Below are 19,139 nucleotides of genomic sequence, written 5' to 3'. Positions count from 1 at the left end.
ACTAACTCCAATCCAAGGAAAGGAATATATTGGCAGGGGTGCTTCATGCTCCCTAAGAGTAAGTAGTTCAACTAAGGAGGGGTTGACTTTTTAAAGAGCAAAGATGAGGTGTAATCAGGGATATGCTGCCTTCAGGAGAAATTTACTGTCTTATTAATGGAAGGCTCATCTTGTGCCTGAGACCCAGGCAGATACTGAGTCCCTTGGAGGTAGGAATGAGGACACACAAGACATTTTACTGAGGTTCAGTCATCTCTCTCGTGTGTGTGTGTGTGTATGTGTGTGTGTATACATATATATGGATATGGATATGGATATGGATATGTATGTACACTCCTCCCCTACTTCCAAATTTAAATGTTACTGAGGGGAGGAATATACAAAAACAAAACATTCAACTAAAAACCTATTTAAATTTGCATCTATCTTTTTTTTGTTTTTTGCAAGGCAATGGGGTTAAGTGACTTGCACAAGGTCACACAGCTATGCAATTATTAAGTATCTGAGACCACATTTGAATTCAGGTCCTCCTGATTCCAGGACCAGTGTGCTACCTAACTGTCCATTTGTATCTATCTTAATTGAGCATTTTAAATATATATATCTCTTGCCATCAATGAAATATTTTGAGTCTCCAATGAGATAAGGTATATAAAAGACTGCAATTAAAAGTTCTATACAAATAGTTTTAAGAAAAAAAAGAAACTTCATTCAATAAATAGTCTTGTTTGTTTGTTTGGCTGGTTGGTTGGTTTTTGCAAAGGCAATGAGGTTAAGTGACTTGTCCAGGGTCAGTGCTCTATCCACTGTGCCACCTAGCTGCCCATTTGTTTTTTTAAAGCAAGTTTTAGATCCATATGAACTGGGCAAGATAGAAAATGAAAGGCAGCCTAGGAAACTCCTAGAAAAGGCCATCTACCCTCTTTGCCTCTCCTTCCTCCTCTCTCATTCCAAAATATTTAACAAAATGTTTCCATCCTCATCACTCAACCTTTACCAATCTGTCTAAAGTTAGCAATGATTTTATATTTACCAAATCTCATAATTTTTTTCTCAGTCCTCATTCTTCTTAAACTCTTTACTACATTTGATGCTGTTGAATATGCCCCTAATGCCATCTCCTTCTCAAGGTTTTCATAACACTACTTTTTCCTCTGAGAGAAATGAATATTTCTCATATTAACAGCCAATTATTAAAGCTGGGGAGACGCAAATTCTTTTCTTTTTCCTGACAACTTTTCTTGCTTCATTTTTCAAGAACAGGGTTGATATCATGTAGGATTAACATTCTCTTCTTTCTAGGTACTGCTTCTTCATCCAATTAGCTCCGGTTTGGGTGGACGATACAGATTCTTTATCTAGATAAGGCTGGGGGTGGTTGGATTATAGGAATAATCTCTGATCAAGAAGGACATGATGAAACTCCCAGTCTCTTATTGGAGTGAGTTCACTTCTCTTTGTAAAAGACTCTCATTAATTGTTAACCAATCAGAACAGGAATACTCCTCTTCCAAAGAGCATACAGTCTGCCACCATCACTGTCCTCAGCATTTGAGAGGGCCACTGACCTCCTTTCAGGGACATGTGGACTGAAGAGGCAGAAGAGGCCAAGTCTCCTCTGACATTATGAATAGTAAAAGAAAAAATGATAAAATATTAATACTCGTTCATTGATCTGTGTGATATAGGTAATAACTGCATGAATCCAGACAATTTCAAAGCTCAAAACAACTGAATTTGAGTATTTAAGCCTCAAATACAAGGAAAGACACAAAGTGAAGCAGTAAAGAGCTGTGCCTCACCTCAGAATTTGCAATCCATCCCAAACTGGGTTGAGAGCACATGCATACAATAAGTTTGTTGTTATTTCTCTGTATATCAACAGGGCAATGTTTGTTAACCCTTTTATTATAAATGCTCATTTTCCATAGTCTAGATGGTGCATTTCAAGTATGTGCATAAATTACTTAGTATTGTTGATCTTGATTTTAAACACTGGGTAAAATAGTCAGTACATCTACCTCATAGAAGGGGACCTGTGTTTGTTACATCAAATAGGCTCATACAGTGCAAATCCTGACTCACTATACAATACTGCCTCCTTTTACTAAATTCTGGCATTATTAATAAAGAAATCATTTCTTCTCAAACTTTTTGAACATCACACCTGATTTTCCTTCTACCTATATGAACCTTCCTTAGTCTCATTTCAAAGGTCATCAGTCATCTCATATCTCCTAATTCTGTGTAATTAGAAAGGCTTTATCCTGGACCTCCTTATCATGGGCTTATCAAAGGTTCCTTGACTGAGCTACCCAACCTAATAAATGAGTCAAGCATCAAGAGAGCTAGGTACACTCAAAGCTTAGAGTACTGGGCCTAGAGTAAAGAAGAACCTAAGTTCAAATCTAGCCTCTGACACTCACTAGCTGTGTGATTCTGGGCAAGTCACTTAACTTCTGTTTTAATCCACTGGAGAAGGAAATAGCAAACTTTTCCAAGTAGCTCTTGGCTAGTAGGTCAAGAAAATTCTACAAATGGTCACAAAGTTGGATGTGACTATATAACTGAACAATCAAGTATCAGACCATCCCTAGAGGCCATCATAAATTTCTTTGTATTCAGGCAATAAACAAATTACAACAACAACCTGAGGTTTCAGTTCATTGAATTTAAGGAATATACCAATATCATTCAGGGAAAAACTAGTTCAACATGAATGGAGGAAGGTTAGGATACTGATTCTATTACTCTCCAACCTTTGCTGGTAAAATCCTTAAGCCTTCACTACTTCAATGCCTTTAGGGTCATTTTATTAAGTTAACCTTGAAGACTGGAATTTAAAAAGTCTAATACAGGTAGGTCTAAAAAAGGAAGGAAAACATAAAACAGAAATATAACAAAAGATCATATGGTGGCTCTCTCAATGTAAAAAAGTGATCAAATGTGGAAATAACACTAGGAACATCAAAGCTATAACAAAGATGCTGACATTTCTTAAATAGTTGCTAAACTTCAACTCAGGTCAAGGAGAATTGTCTTCTATCATGATCTAATTAGTGCTGTTGATCCACCAGTCAGAATATCCCTTTTCTGGGAGACCCATGAGAAGATAAAACTTTTATATGTGTGTATGTGTGTGTGTGTGTGTGTGTGTGTGTGTGTGTGTGTGTATGTGTGTATTAAAAAAAAAACACCTGTGAACTTGGAGGGACTGTCCTTTTTCTTCTGTGTGACCTGGTTACATACTTTCACTCACCCAGCCAATAAAGCAAGTCCCCTCCCAACAATATCACCTCTTAGTTCCTGGGAAGGATTATATAACATTCAATGGGTGCTTAACTAGCAGCAATATTAAAGTATTAATCAATTTTACATTAGAGCAAGCAATGAGCCACTGAATGTACCAATACCCTCTCTTCTGATACTGAGCTGCCTCTATAGGTGAGGTCTATGATCCTATTCATTTCCTGGTCTCAGAACTCACATCTCTTCCTGAACCCTCCTTCCCCAGTTATCCACATATCATTGGTTCCACACCTTTGCTCCCCTATCCAATAAATAATCAAATCTAATAAGCTTTATTAAGCAACTACAATGTGCCAGGCACTGTTTTATGTGCTAGGGATATAATTAATAAAAAGAAAGATTATCTCTGTCCTCAAGAAGCTTACAATATAATGAAAGGACACAATACATAAATTCAGGCAGGAAAATAAAGAAGAGAGATCAGGAATTACTCAACCTGAGGGGACCTTGCTCCATGGAATTGAGACCAGGCAGAATAGGTTGAAATAGAGCACTGCTAATTGAATTGAGTATTACTGCACTGGTACTGCTGGGATCTGACTTCATTACACTTTGGCAGATCTTATTCTCACTGTCCCACAAACTTCTTTTAAAACAAATTAAGGGGCAGCTAGGTGGCACAGTGGATAGAGCACTAGCCCTGGAGTCAGGAGGACTTGAGTTCAAATCCGGCCTCAGACATTTAATAATTACCTAGCTGTGTGGCCTTGGGCAAGTCACTTAATCCAATAGCCTTGCCAAAATAAATAAGTAAACACAAAAATAAAACCAATTAGAAGGACCCTTACTAATCAATGAATTCTTCTGTTTATCAGGAACATACTATGAGTATCTAATGGAAGGTCTTCCTATCCTGGTAGAAAAACACAAAACAAAAGCAACAAAGACTTCTATCTCCAACATCATTCTTTTTCAGTTATTTCATGTCTGACTCTACATGACCATATTTGGGATTTTCAGGGCAAAGATATTTGTGGTTTGTCATTTGTTTACTTAGCTCATAAAACAAATGAGGAAACTGTAGCAGAGTTTAGTGACCTATCCAAGGTCACAAAGCTAGTAAGTGTGAATGGCTATATTTGAATTGATGAAGTCTCTAATTCCAGATCTGGCACTGTATTCACTGTGTACCTAACTGCCCTCCTCAAATATGCCATTACATGTGATCTATTTCCTATATGCAAAGAAGGGTCATTTCTGCTGGGCTGGGATTTGTGTTAGTCAAGGAACCCTCAGTGAAAGTTTTAGAGAGAAAATTACAGTTCACAAAATTAAGGAATGGAAAATTTTTTAATGATGAAGCATCCCTGACTGTCCTCTGCTGATTAAATGCAGTGCAAGTGATATATCTTTCCATATCTCCAATTCCAGATTGACCTCTGGGCTCCTGAGAAGAACTTTGTATTGTCTTTTCAAACACCTCCTAAATGTTCCAAAGAATCACAATAAAATTCATATGGCATATGGTTTCTCAAATTCCAAATTATAAAACCAAATAAAATGCAGGGTCCTAAATGTCCACGGATCTACTTTGGTTGCATTCTTTCATTGGAAGTCCCTAAGCGATAGTTTATAAGGTTCAGCTAAATTATTATTTCTAAAAAATCATTCAAAGATTAATTGTTTACACAAATGTGATTCCCTACAAGTCAATAAGGCTGTCATTCAGGAGGAATAGGTAGTGAGGATCATTAGATGACACAAATATATCCAATTCCAATATGGACTAAGCACAACCAGCTCTTCTGAAGTTGTCCTTTTCTAATGAGAAGAGCTGCTAGGTGGCAGCACAGATAGAGTGTCAGGAAGATGAATCTAGCCTCAAGACACTTAACTAATTTTTTGACCCTGGGTAAGTCATGTAATTCTGTTTGTCTACAAAAAAATTTTGCTAAGAACACTCCTTTGGAGTCCACAAAGAGTTATTTATGAAAGAAATTACTGAAAAATAAAAAATTAGAGAAAAATCTCGATTTCCTTCTCAGCTCTCTCCCAGCAGAATTTGGGGGAAGCATAAATTACCTGGCTTAAAACTCCCATCAAATCTAGGAGGTCTAAAACAGTTCAGCATAATTATCTTCAAAGAACAGTTATTCACATTATTCTCTTCTTGCTGAAAAGCTACAGGTAGTTTACTCTCTAATCTCTAAAAAAGTAAAGAGTGTGAGGAATATGGGGAGTGTTTGGGTTCCACTAGAATGTGAAGGGAGAATTGTTAGCTTACATTACTAACTGGGGTCTGACTGTATTGTAGCCCATTGGCTGGTGTGTGCATTAAGACACTTGCTTTTACTAATTATATTTGATCTGTCCTTGCCTATCAATGCTGACAATTCAGCAATCTAAATCACTGCTAGCCTGTGCATACTAATAGGCCAACAATGAAAAAAGTCCAAATTCTCCAAACAATCCCAAGTTCATAAAGTCACCTCCAGTAAAGGAAGGTGGGGGGTGGGGGCCTGGAGTGAAGAGAGGAAGGTAGAAAAGAGATCAAGGCTGGATCCAAAAGAGGCTTTTCCCTAGTGATTATTTCTCAGGGATCTGGCTAAAGATGGATGCTCAAATCCTCAATTCAAGACTAGCTCCCTGGTACTATAGAAATCAAACAGCACATAATAACTAAGTCCTTCAAATAATATAAGCAGACTTCCTAAATCACATAGTTGAAATGTCCAGGTCATGGTTAGTCTATACCTCTAAATAAGTAAGCTGTTTTTTCATTTGACAAAGCTGAAAGGGTATGGAGTCTTATCAGTTACTTTAATAGGGTAGGGAGATTTGATTAACTCAATCAGTATTCAGTATCACCTATATATTTTGCATAACCTTAAATGTATACCCATAATTTCCATCCTCCCTCTTGCCCATTAGAATTTATATTCCTTGAGAGTGATGCTCACCAATAAAGGCATCCAGATTAATTGATTAAATGAATGAATGATAAGGACATAGAAGGGAAAACTCAGAGAAAAGGAAAAAACAGAAAAAAGAGAGAGAAAAGGCATACTTCAGGTAACTCAAAAGACAATGGAAAGACAAATGGTACACCTAACATAATAACAGACTAATTCTTTAACTTCATCACCATGGGGAACTCCTGGAAGAGAAAACTCTCTCTACCAAAGCAAATTAGCACCAAATTAGAAACTTATTTTTAGTGTTATTTAGAAAATTAAGTTATTAAATGATTTACCTAGTTTCACATAGCTAGTATGTTTCAGAGACAGCATGAAATCAGATCTTGCTGGTTCCAAGGTCAACTCTATCCAATTATACCAACCTGCCTTAAGCCCACACAGTGGGTAAACCAACTGTAAGACTTGGCATCAGCAGGGCAACTAGGTGGTACAATGGATAGAACACTGGCCCTGGAGTCAGGAGGCCCTGAGTTCAAATCCAGTCTCAGACACTTAATTACCTGTGTGACCCTAACCCCATTGCCTTGCCAAAAAAAAAAAACAAAACTTGGTGTCAGTGACAACAGTAGTAGGAACTTTAGGAACTTTCAGTTCAGCAACTGTAAGGAAATTAGTCAAATAATGAGAAAGAGAGTGCAGGAGATGGCTTTGCCAGCAGTAGGTATAGGGCAAAATATATTTGGCAACTCCACTGACCATACCCCTTCTAGGTAAAAGTTCCAGGATAGAGAAAGTTTTTCATCACAAGGAAGCAAGGGGACTTTAGGAGCAATAGCAATTTTGTTTGCAAAGGATTAGGAACCTTTCCTGGACACAGATCAGGACAATATTATTTCTACTTCTTCCTAGATCCCACCATGTAGAAAACTTGCAGCCCCTAATGACTAGTTCTATAAACAGTTCTACAAAAAAAGCCTGAAACTTGGAATAGTGCCTTTCACCTCCCTAAGGTTAGCACAAGTCAACTTTTAAAAGATTAAAGTCAATAAATATGCTGAAAAAATGAGCAAATAACAAAAACCAAAAAAAAAAACTAACCTTAAAAAAAGCTAATATAATGACAGGAAAATTTAAGACATAATTTCAGATGACAATGACTGAAAAACCACTATAAGAAACAGAGAAAAAAGTAGATTAGACAGATTACACAAACAAGAAGTCCTGAGAGAAAAAAAATGATACATATTTGGAAAGTCTCAGAAGAAAAACTAAAGAAATAAAAGAGAAGGGTGCGAGAAAACTATAAAAAGACACAAAAATATTCTGAAGAAAACAGCATCTAAAAAACTCCACAGAATTGGTCAAAAGATAAAAGAAATACAAATGCTCCCTGAAGGGAAAAATCTCTTAAAAATTAGAGTAGAGGGGCAGTTAGGTGGTGTAGTGGATAGAGAACCAGCCCTGGAGTAAGGAGGACCTGAGTTCAAATCCAGCCTCAGACACTTAATAATTACCTAGCTGTGTGATCTTGGGCAAGTCACTTAACCCCATTGCCTTGCAAAAAAAAAATTAGAATAGACTGAACAAATTGTGATATATGACTATGAAGGAATGCTATTCAACTTTAAGAAATAAAGACTAGAATACACTCAGAAAAAACTAGAAAGACTTACATGAGAAGATGCAATGGTAATTGTACTATATAAAAAGTAACAGCAATATTAGAAGGCAGCTAAGTGGCTCAGTGGATAACATCAAGCCTCAGACATTTGTCACTTACTAGCTGCATGATATTGGGCAAGTCACTTAACCCTGATTGCCTTGCATCCAGGGTTGATTCCAGTTGTCCTGATTCAAATCTGGCCACTGGACCCAGATAATTCTGGAGGAGAAAGTGAGGCTGGTATCTTGGCACAAGATCCCCCTCATTCAAATCCAATTCAAGTGCTTGTCATAGCATCACCTCCATGATTTCATGGTATTCTTCAAGGATGAAGGACAAACATTATTAATATTATAGGATGATTTTCTGTGTCTTACCTTTTCTTAATAATGATGTCACCCCAGGCAACCCTGAAGAACTTATGATAAAGAATACTATCCATCCTCAAAGACAGATGATAATGTCTGAATATGGATTGAAACTTACTTTTTTTTTTAAAAATTTTATTTTTCTTGAGATTTCTTTTTTTACAGGGAAGGAGGAAACCTATGTTTAGTTTCACAACATGACTGTTATACAAATAATTTGCATGATTATACATTTTAAGTCTATATCAAATAATTTGCTTTACATGTAACTGTGAAAATTTTTTAATTAAAATTTTAAATTAAAAAAATTAAAACAGAAGGAAGAAACAATATGGTGGAGTAAAAGCAAGGACACAGCTGTGAGCCTTACCAAATTCCCATCTAAACAGCTTTAAAATAACACTTCAAACCAAATTCTGAGTGGCAAAACCAACAAAAAGACAAGATAAAACAGTTTTCCTGACCAAGACAACTGAGAAAGTGACATTTATAGGCCAGGAAATGGCCACTCACAGACCAGAACATAAGCCAAGAAAACAATGATCATGTCTCTTTTAATCATACTGAAAATTTCATGTCACCAGAACTACCTATGAAAATGACAGTATGGCACAGTGGATAAAGCACCAGCCCCAGAGTCAGGAGTACTAAGTTCAAATCCAGTCTCAGACACTTAATAATTACCTAGCTGTGTGGCCTTGAGCAAGCCATTTAACCCCATTTGCCTTGCAAAAACCTTAAAAAAATTTAAAAAAAAAAGAAAATAACAGTATGAAATACCTGAAGCCTCAGACACTGTCCCCCTCTACCCTAGAAGCTTTATAATATATAGTTAAAAGTCAAGAAATAGGCTAGGGAAGTAGGCTAACAACAAAAAAAGATCCTGATAAAAAATTACAAAGGTGACAGAGAAGAACAAAATGAAAATTCAGAAGAAGACAACAAATTCAAAACAGTTACATGCAAAGTCTCAAAGAAAAAAAAGGTGAATTAGTCTCAGCCCTCCCTCCATTACCAAAAAAAAATTCCTGGAAGACCTCAAGAATGATTTTAAAAATCAGTTAAGAAAGTTAAAGAAAGGGTGACATGGAAACAGAAATTCCCAGAAATTCATCCCCAGAAAACCCCAAATGCTATAAAATTATGACTCTAACCAAATTCTAGAGTGGCAAAACCCACAGAAAGACTGAGTGAAGCAACTTTCCAGCCCAAGACAAATTGGTAGATCTGTGGGAAAGTCTATTCCACCAGGATCGCAATGCAGCATGGGTCACAGCTGCCCTGAGTCAGATTACATCAGTTCCAGTCTACCAAGAACAACAGCCCATGGAGCACCTGGTCCGTGGTAGCAGAGTGGTTTCCAGATCTTTTGGCCTGGGGATCTCTTGGAGGATTGGTGGGAGAACTCTGGCACCAGAGAGCGCACAGAGCTCCGGATAGTGCAGGCCTCGGAGCAATCACATCCTGGAACCTGCTGAGTCACCCAGCAGCTGTTTCCAGAGCTGTCAGTCATCAACAGTAAAAGGGGTCGAGAGAGACTGCAGAGGTCCCTCAATAGGGTATAAAATCCATCTTACCCTAGAGGGAAAGTGAGAGGAAAAGGATGGGAGAAAGGAGACAGGGGAGGGAAGACAGGGAAAATCATGGGAGAGAGAAGTCATAAAACACAGTTCAGAAGGACAGGGTGAAAGGAGGGAGAGAATAGAAGAAATGGATGTGGGAAGGAACAGAATGAAGGGAAATACAGTTAACAATAGCAAAAGAAGGGGAAAAAAATTGAAGCAACTTCTCTGATGAACTTATGAAAACAGAGAGCCAATGAATGGTACCTGAACACAGACTGAAGTATATATTTTTTTTAATTTCTCTTAAGGTTTATCTATCTTTTGGAGGGAAAGGGGCTTATGTTCACTTTCACAAGATTATTGTAGTAATGTGAACATAAATCATTAAAAAATGAAAGTTAAAGGAAAAATTGCTAAAAGAAATGATACCAAAATAAAAAAAAATCATGGAAAGAACCAAGAGCTTGGTAAAGTATGTACAAAAAAAAAATGAAGGAAATAACACTTTAAAAAAACAGAATAGGCCAAATGGTAAAAGAGACACAAACACTGAAGAAAAGAACTCTTCACAAAGTAGAACTGGCCAAATGGAAAAAGATATAAAAAAATTCACTAATGAGAAGATCTCCTTAAAAAGTAGAATTAACCAAACAGAAAAGGAGATATAAAAGTTCATGGAAGGGAATCATTCCTTCAAAATTAGAACTGGATAGTATAAGCTAATGATTCCATAAGAAATCAAGAAACAATAAAATAAAAACAAAAGAAGGGAAAAGAAAAGAGAAAATGTTAAAAATACTGAAGTGGAAAACAGATCAAGGAGAGCTAATTTAAGAATTATTAAACTACTTGGAAGCCAAAATTTTAAAAATATATTTCAGGAAATAATCAAGGATAACTACCCTGATGTCCAGGAACAGGAGAAATACATAAAATTTGAAAGAATCCACTGAAAGATTCCAGTTAAAAACAAAATGCTGTAACCTTTCAGAAAGAAATAATTCAAATATTGTGAAGTCACAGTCAAGATAACACAAAATTTCAACACTGAAGGATCAGAAAATTTGGGATATGGCATTACAAAGAGAAAAAATATAGGATTACAACCAAGAATCACTTACCCAGCAAAACTGAATTAATCCTTCAGGATAAAAATTAAACATTTAACTAGAGGACCTTCAAGCATCCCTAATGAAAAGACAAGAGCTAAACAAAAAAGAAAATCTGTTTCAATATAGAACTCAAGAGAAGCATAGAAAGATAAACAGGAAAAAGAAATCATAAGGAATTCAATGAGGTTAAACAACTTACAGCCCTACATAAAAAGATACTTGTAATTAGAGAATTTTGTCATTACTAGGGCAGTAAAAAAAAAAAAAGAATATACACAAAAGGTACAAGTGAGTGAGGTGAGATTTAAAAAAATAAAATAAAAGGGTAAAAGAGATGCACTGAAGAAGGGGGGAAGGGAGAGGTAGAATGAGATAAATTAATTCACCTATAAGTAGCATGAAAGTTTTTACCATATAGGGGAAGATGGGAGGGATTGGGAGGAAAGGGGAAGAAGAAAGGAATATCTGGCAGGCAATATTTGAACCACAATCAGTTGGGTATGAAAATCTATCTTACTATACAGGGAATAGGAGAAAAGGAATATAAGAGAAAGGATTTGAGCTGCTAGAAGAGAGGGTGGAATGGGAGAGGTGATGGTCAGAAGCAAAACAATTTAGAGGGGGGACAAGAGAAATGAGAGAAAAGGACAAATGGGGTAATGGGGTAAATAAGGGGATAACAATTAGTTATCATAACTGTGGTTGAGGATAGAATTAACTTACCCCTAAAAAAGGCAGTAGATAGAAAAATGGATTAGAAATCAGAATTCTACAAAATCGTGCTTTGAAGAAACCCATTTGAAGCAGAGTCACAGTAAAAAATGAGGGGCTGGAGCAAAATCTATTGTACTGAAACTGAAGTTAAAAAAGTAGGAATAGCAATAATGATCTCAGACAAAGCAAAAGCAAAATAGATTTAATTTAAAAGGACAAATACACATAGGAAATGGCAAAAAGAATATTTCATACAAATGAAGTCCTAGAGAAAGAACTGATAACAGAAGAATTAGATGGGGAGAAGGGCTAGTAGTTTTAGAACCCTTATCTCATCAGAAATGGAGTACAGAGGGAATAATACATATATATATATATATATATATATGTGTGTGTGTGTGTGTGTGTGTGTATATACATACATACATACACATACATACATATATGTGTCTGGAAATCTTCTAAATTAGGAAAGAAATAAAAGGGTAAGGTGACAAAAAAACGGGAAGAAATGGGAGGGATTTTTAGAATACACATATCTCACATCCAATTGAGGTTAAAGAATAATATATATTTGAAAGATCTAAGAGTCTTCTAAATTTATAAAGAAATAAGATGGTGAGGGAACAGAAGAGGAAAGTGGGGTAATAGAAGCATATACATACATATATATATATGTACATATATATATATATATATGTTAAGGGGAATGTGATAAAGAGAGAACAACATATATGTTTGAAACAAGAGACAAGGGGCCAGGGTAGGGTAGAGGATAAGGGAGAGATTCTAGGAGGATAATATAGTTCGCAGAAGTAAAGCAGAGGTGTCAGGAGAGACAGGAACACAATGAGATATATAGAAGCAAAGTAAAGAAGTTAAAAGGAATAGGAATGAGATGAGGATAGCGAAGAAAATAAAAAGGAGGAAAATAAACTAGTAATTATAACTTAGAATGTGAACTTGGATGGATTCACCATAAAATGGAAATATATAAATATATAAATATAATTTTAACTCAATAATATGTTACTTCTTGTCTAATTCTTCTGTATCAGTTTTCTTCTTGGATATCTCATTTGTATGAAATAGTCTTTTTACCATTTCCTATGTGGATTTGTCCTTTTAAATTAAATCTATTTTTTTTCTTTGTCTGAGATCATTATTGCTACCCCTACTTTTTATTTGTTTCAGCACAGTAGATTGTTAAAAATGTTATAAAAAATGAGATTATATATAAAAACATAAAACAAAGATCAGAATACAATTCATTATATTAAAAAAAGCAGTGGTAACAATCGTCTCTCAAAGTTAAAGCTTAAATAGATTTAAATCTGTTGGATTTATTTAAAATCAAAGGAGAAAAATAGGGAAAATACTATGTGTCTCAATCATATTAATCGATATTGTTTTAGACTAAACAATTAGACAATATAAGGTTGGAATACTGATATGGAAAAGGAAAAATGAACTAATGAATTTAGAAAAATATAGAAAAGACTTGAACTTAAGATTAAGTATATAAATATGTATGTGAATGTGTGTGTATGTGTGTGTGTGTACACTTAATTGTACTTTTCATGGGGCAGGGGAGGGTGGAAAGGGAAAATAAAAGTTAAAAACTGCATAGCAGAGAAGGAAAGAAAACATAAGAAAGCAAAGAAAAGATGTATAACTTTGAAGACAATGTGTAGGATTTTTTTAAGTAGGCTTCCTTGAAATGGAAATTTATTGCTTTATATTTTGAATCCTCTCATGTTCTTGATGTACAATTGGCATTTATTTTTCTTTTCTTATTCTACATTTATGTTTAGATTTTTTTTTTTTTTAGGTTTTTGCAAGGCAAATGGGCTGGTTGTCCATCCACTACACCACCTAACTGCCCCTCTATCCACTGCGGCACCTAGAGCACCCGCCCTGGAGTCAAGAGTACCTGAGTTCAAATCCGGCCTCAGACACTTAATAATTACCTAGCTGTGTGGCCTTGGGCAAGCCACTTAACCTCGTTTGCTTTACGAAAAAAAAAAAGAGCTTTGAGTGATTCAAAAAACAATTTATAAACCAGTAATTTCATTAAAAATGAATTCAATGAGATAACTATAACAATTTGTAAGCAGTCTGTAGGGGAAAATTTTTATCTCCGAACTCTTACATTGATAAGAGAGAAAGAAAAGATCAATGAATTGTACAAACAACTGAAACAACTAGAAAAAACAATAAATTAAAAATCCCTAAATAAACATGGAAATCCTATAAAATCAAAGAAGAAATTAATAAAGTTGAAAGCAAAAAACATCACTGTACTGATAAATTAAAATGGGAGCTGGATAATCCATCAGTTATTTGATTTAGAAAAAAGAAAATCAAATTACTAGTATCAAAAATGAAAAGGATAAATGTACCACCAATTAAGAGGTAATTAAAGCAATTATTAGGATCTATTTTGCCCAAATGCATGCCAACAAAACAGACAAACTAAGTAAAATGGATTGATATTTACAAAAAATATAAATTAACCAAATTAAGAAGACATAGAATACTTAAATAATCCTACCTTAGAAAAAGAAATTGAGCAAGGGGGCAACAAGATAGTGCAGTAGATAGAGCACTGGCCCTGGAGTCAGGAAGACCTGAGTTCAAATCCAGCCTCAGACACTTAATAATTATCTAGCTGTGTGACCTTGGGCAAATCACTTAACTCCATTGCCTTAAATAAATAAAATTTTTTAAAAAAAGAAAAAAAACTGAGTAAATCATAAATGAACTCCCTAAGAAAAAATCCCCTGGTTCAGTTATTTTTTTTAATTTTTTTGGCAAGTTTCAACATTTACTTCCAAAACCTTGATTTCCATATTCTCTCCCTTCCTCCCATCCCCCTCCCCCTCCCCTCCCATTGAGAAAGCGAACTACTTGGTATAGGTTAAAAATCTGTAACCATAGAACACATTACTATAATAGTCATGTTGTAAAAGTAAACATCATCACCTCAAAGAAAGAGCTGATGGTGTCTGAATACTGACTGAAGCATACTTTGTTTTCTCACTTTATTTTTCTTGAGGTTTCTCTTTCATTTTGGAATCTCAAGAGAGGATCAGTAGATTCATTCAATTTCTATTTTACCCTCTGTTTCTAGGATATCAGAGTAACTTTACTTGATTATTTCCTGAAAAATGAAGACTAAACTGTTTTTTTTTGGGGGGGTCACAACTTTCAGGCAGTCCAATAATTTTTAAATTCTCTCTTCTCTATCTGTTTTGCAGATTAGCTGTTTTTCCACTGAGATACTTCACACTTTCTTCTCACAAAGTCATCAACTTCCCTTAACTCCATTCTACATTTGAAGCAATTATTTTCTTAGAGAGCTTTTGTATCTCCTTTTTCAACTGGCCAATTCTATTTTTTAAGGCCTTCTTTTCCTCAGTGGCCTTTTTGAACTTTTTTTTTCCATTTGCCACAAACTGGTTTTTAAGATGTTATTTTCTTCAATATTTTTTGTAATTCTTTTACCAAGCTGCTGACTTTGTTTTCACTCTCATTTCTCTTCCCAATTTTTTCTCTACTTCCCTTACTTGATTTTCAAAATCTGTTTTGAGCTCTTCCATAGCCTGAGATCAATTCATATTTATCTTGGAGACTTTGGATTCAGAAGTTTTGACTGCTATTTTCTGCATGTTTATTTTGATCCTCCATAGGACCAAAGTAATTGTCCATGGTCAGATTTTTTTTTCCTGTTGTTTGCTCATTTCTCCAGTTTATGATTTTAGCTCTTTGTTAAGGTAGGGCTCTGTTTCCAGGGTGGAAGACAAAGTATTCCAAACTTTTTAGGGTTTTTGCAGCTATTTTCAGGGACAACCCCCCCCCCCCCCCAGGGATCTGCAAGTTCCCAGTTTCTCCAAGGTCTTATAAGAGGCTCTGACTGCTCTCCTGGCCTGTGTTCTGGTCTGTGGGTGACCACAAACACTCCTTTCTGCCCTCGAACCATGAAAAGAGTCCCTGCTCTGCTGGGGAAGTAAAGCTCCTTTTACTGAGACTGGGGCCTCAGACTACAACCTAAATCTGAGTATGGGCAAAAGCAACAGAGTCAGGGACAACTAGGTGATGCAGTGGATAGAGCACTGGCCCTGGAGTCAGAAGAACCTGAGTTCAAATCTGACCTCAGATACTTAATAATTACCTAGCTGTGTGGCCTTGGGCAAGCCACTTAACCCCACTGCCTTGCAAAAAGTCTAAAAAAAAAAAAGCAACCATCCTAAGTCAGGGATAGCAGAAAGACCTCTTTGATCTCCCCCCCACACACACAAAATGCCCTTACCTTCCATGGGCTGAGCACTCTGGAAGAAGCTGCTTGGTAGTTCCCTGGGTGAGTTAAAGATATTTGGAGTTGTCTGGGGGAAAGCTTGCAGAGGTTCCTGCCTCCCCACCATCTTGCCTTCACCCAGTTCAGCTGTATTTACAAGTAAATTCTACCAGATCTTTAAGGAACAATTAATCCTTATGTTATATAAACTATTTGGAAAAAATTAGGTAAAGATCCATCATACCAAAACCAAGGAGAGCAAAAATAGAGGGAAAAAAATTGTAGGCTAATTTGCTTAATGAATAATGGATGCAAAAATTTTAAATAAAATATTGTTAAGTATTTTATTTTATTATAGGTAAAATACAGCTCACAAATATACACTAAGAAGGTCATTGGAAATAATTTTCCCTGATACCTCTATACCCCAGAAATAATGTATAAGTACATTATTTATGGAATGGCTAACCAAACTGTAGTCCATTAATGTAATGGAATATGACTGTGGTATAAGAAACACCAAATAACAAGTCTATAAATGTAAAATTGAAAACTGATACTCTATTCTTTATTTTTTTATTGCTTGAGAATTATATCTAATACATTGCAATCAGTACTCAGGATTTAGTTTTATTTTAAAAAAAAATTTGACTTCCTTAACATTAGGGTCTAGAAGATAGTCTGACTTCTTTATGAGAATTTAATTTTCCAGTTTTTCTGGTTTACACCATGAACTCAATCCATTTCCCATGGTAAAGGGGAAAAGGTGTTCATAATATGCATGGTCATAACATGCTCAGCCTAATCATAAGTCTAATACCAGATCACTCCAGAATAAGGAGTTGTCTAACATAGGACTTTCCAAAGAATGCTCTAGGTTTTTCCCATTGTGATGGGTCCTAAGAGATTCATCCTCATGAGAGTCAGGCAAAATGTAAGCCCACTTTTATTACTGATATCGGTCAGTAACTGTCTTAGCTTCATTGTTATCACAGAACCATTTTTAGCACTGCATATAATTTCAACTATACAAAAAAAAGGCTGCTCTGGCTCTTAAAGGAGTCTTTGGTCACTAAAGGACCATTGACCTCTACTACTGACAATGTCTAGCCTTGCTAATACCTAATATTCAGAACTTTGTGCCTCAGATTCTTCTCTTTGTAGATTTTTTTTTGTCACAACATAAAGAATAAAAAGAGTAATACAGAGCTTAAGTATTACAAACAATAACTTCACCAATTTAAATGGAAATAACAATAGTCCCAAAATAGCTGAAAATGGTGGCAAAATTACAAAAATTACAAAAAATAATAAAAAACTTGACTATAAAGAAGACATAGAAGACACTTCCTTCCATTTCTTGGAAAAATTTGGGTGGAGGAGAGGAAGGAGTGAAGAGGTTCATTTTACAGGTATGGAACATGGCACATATTATCTCATATGTGTGTATGTGAATGTATATTTGTTATTCAATAATTTCAATTGTATCCAAATCTTCATGATTCCATTTAGTGTTTGATTTGCAAAGATACATAGAGTGATTTGCAATTGCCTTCTTCAGTTCATTTTACAAATGAAGAAAATGAGTCAAAGAGAGTTAAATGACTTGCCTAGGGTCAAACAAAAATATCTAAGGACAGATTTGAATTCAGGAAGATTTCCAGCACACAGCACACTGTTCTATCTATTGCACCATATGTATATATGTGCACATGTGTGTGACATGTATTTGTCTCTGTATGTATATGTATATCAAATATATACATATATAAGTATTGATTATAATTTTTTCTTTTTTGTTTTAAGAAAAAATAGTCAATATGGGAGAAGATAAAGGATATAAAGACTATATAAAAATAAAAATTATCATAAAAATCTTTTTAAAAAATCAATGTTTCCCTATCAATAGTTGTGAAAAACAAAAATGTGCATCCTCATTCCTCTTTCCCCAAAAGGTAGAAAGTAAAATTCAAAAACCTAGCTTTGTAGGGCAAGTTATTATATTGTTTCCCTGCTGAATTACTATATTCCAAGTTCTTCTCTCATTAAAAAAGAAGTTGCTACATCTTTTGTGATCCTAACTCTGGTTCCTTGGTATGTGAAAAGCTTCCTTCTAGATGTCTGTATTGTTCTTTCACAGTAGTAGTTCTGGATTTTGGCTATGAAATTCTTGGGATATTTCCTTTTAGAGTTCCTTCAGAAAGTGGTTACATCCTATGATTTTCCAAGAGCTCAATGATTTTTAAATGATCTCTCCTTGATGTGTTTTCCACATCATTTTATTAAAAACAGATTTTATATTTTCTTTTTTACCTTTTTATTTTCTTTTAATATTTCTTTCTGATAAAATTGTTGGTTCATATTTGGTCTATTGAGTTCCATTTGCTCCTTTCCAGTTTTCAGTTTGACTTATCTGTAAGATTTTCATTTGTCTGTTTTGAGCAATTTATTACCCTTCAAATTTTTTTCTCAACATCTCTGAATTCATGTTTTACCTCTTCATTCATTACTTCCAACCAGTCACACAAGTCTCTGTTGTAGAGAGCCATCTCTCAGTAACATACACACACTTTTTTCCCCTAAGGTTCTACTTACATCATTGGGGAATCATTCCCTTCAAACTTTATCTCTTGGGTTTCTCCTAACCCATAGCATTTCCTGACTTTCTTAGTTTTGTTCTACTTAATCATATCCCCAACATCAGCTCCTAGATTGATACTTTTTGCTTGCCAAGGAGTTTCTTAGGGAAATGTTGATGTTTGCCATGTTCAAAGGCTTAATTATAAGCTTTTATGAAGACAACTTTTATGACCACCACAAGGCTTAACTCCTTCCTTTAATAAGGTGAAGATGAGTCTCACTTTTCATAAGCAATGTCAGAAGAGTGGAAGCTTGGCAGGTCCTACGAAGCTAAAAAGGGTCCAGAAATGGAACTAAGGAACAGCCCAGAATATCTTTCTATTGAATGCTTTCAGTATTTCCTCTGGAACCCAAGTATATCACTTCAGTGTCATACTTGAGTATACCCTACAAACTAATACCCAAACATTTATATATTCAAAACCCTTTCAATTAAATTAACAAAAAATATTTTACTGAATTAGAAAAAAATATCAAAATTCATTTGGAAGAACAAAAAGTCAAGAATATCAAAGAAAATAATGGAAAAAAATGTAAAGAAAGGAACTTAAGCAGTACTAGATCTTAAACTATATAAGAAAGCAGTAATTATCAAAACTACCTAGTATTGCCT

General features: G+C 35.2%; 1 protein-coding gene across 1 annotated transcript in view; it reads right to left on the bottom strand.

Moving 5' to 3' along the window:
• Positions 1 to 19,139, bottom strand: part of AUH (AU RNA binding methylglutaconyl-CoA hydratase) — a 164,162-nt gene that overhangs the window by 120,150 nt on the left and 24,873 nt on the right. The gene's annotated exons all lie outside the window — the stretch shown is intronic.

Source organism: Macrotis lagotis, chromosome X (genome assembly GCF_037893015.1).
Source record: "Macrotis lagotis isolate mMagLag1 chromosome X, bilby.v1.9.chrom.fasta, whole genome shotgun sequence".
NCBI lineage: Eukaryota > Metazoa > Chordata > Mammalia > Peramelemorphia > Peramelidae > Macrotis > Macrotis lagotis.
Note: the sequence above shows the minus strand (reverse complement) of the source record. Positions and strands in the feature narration are given on the sequence as shown.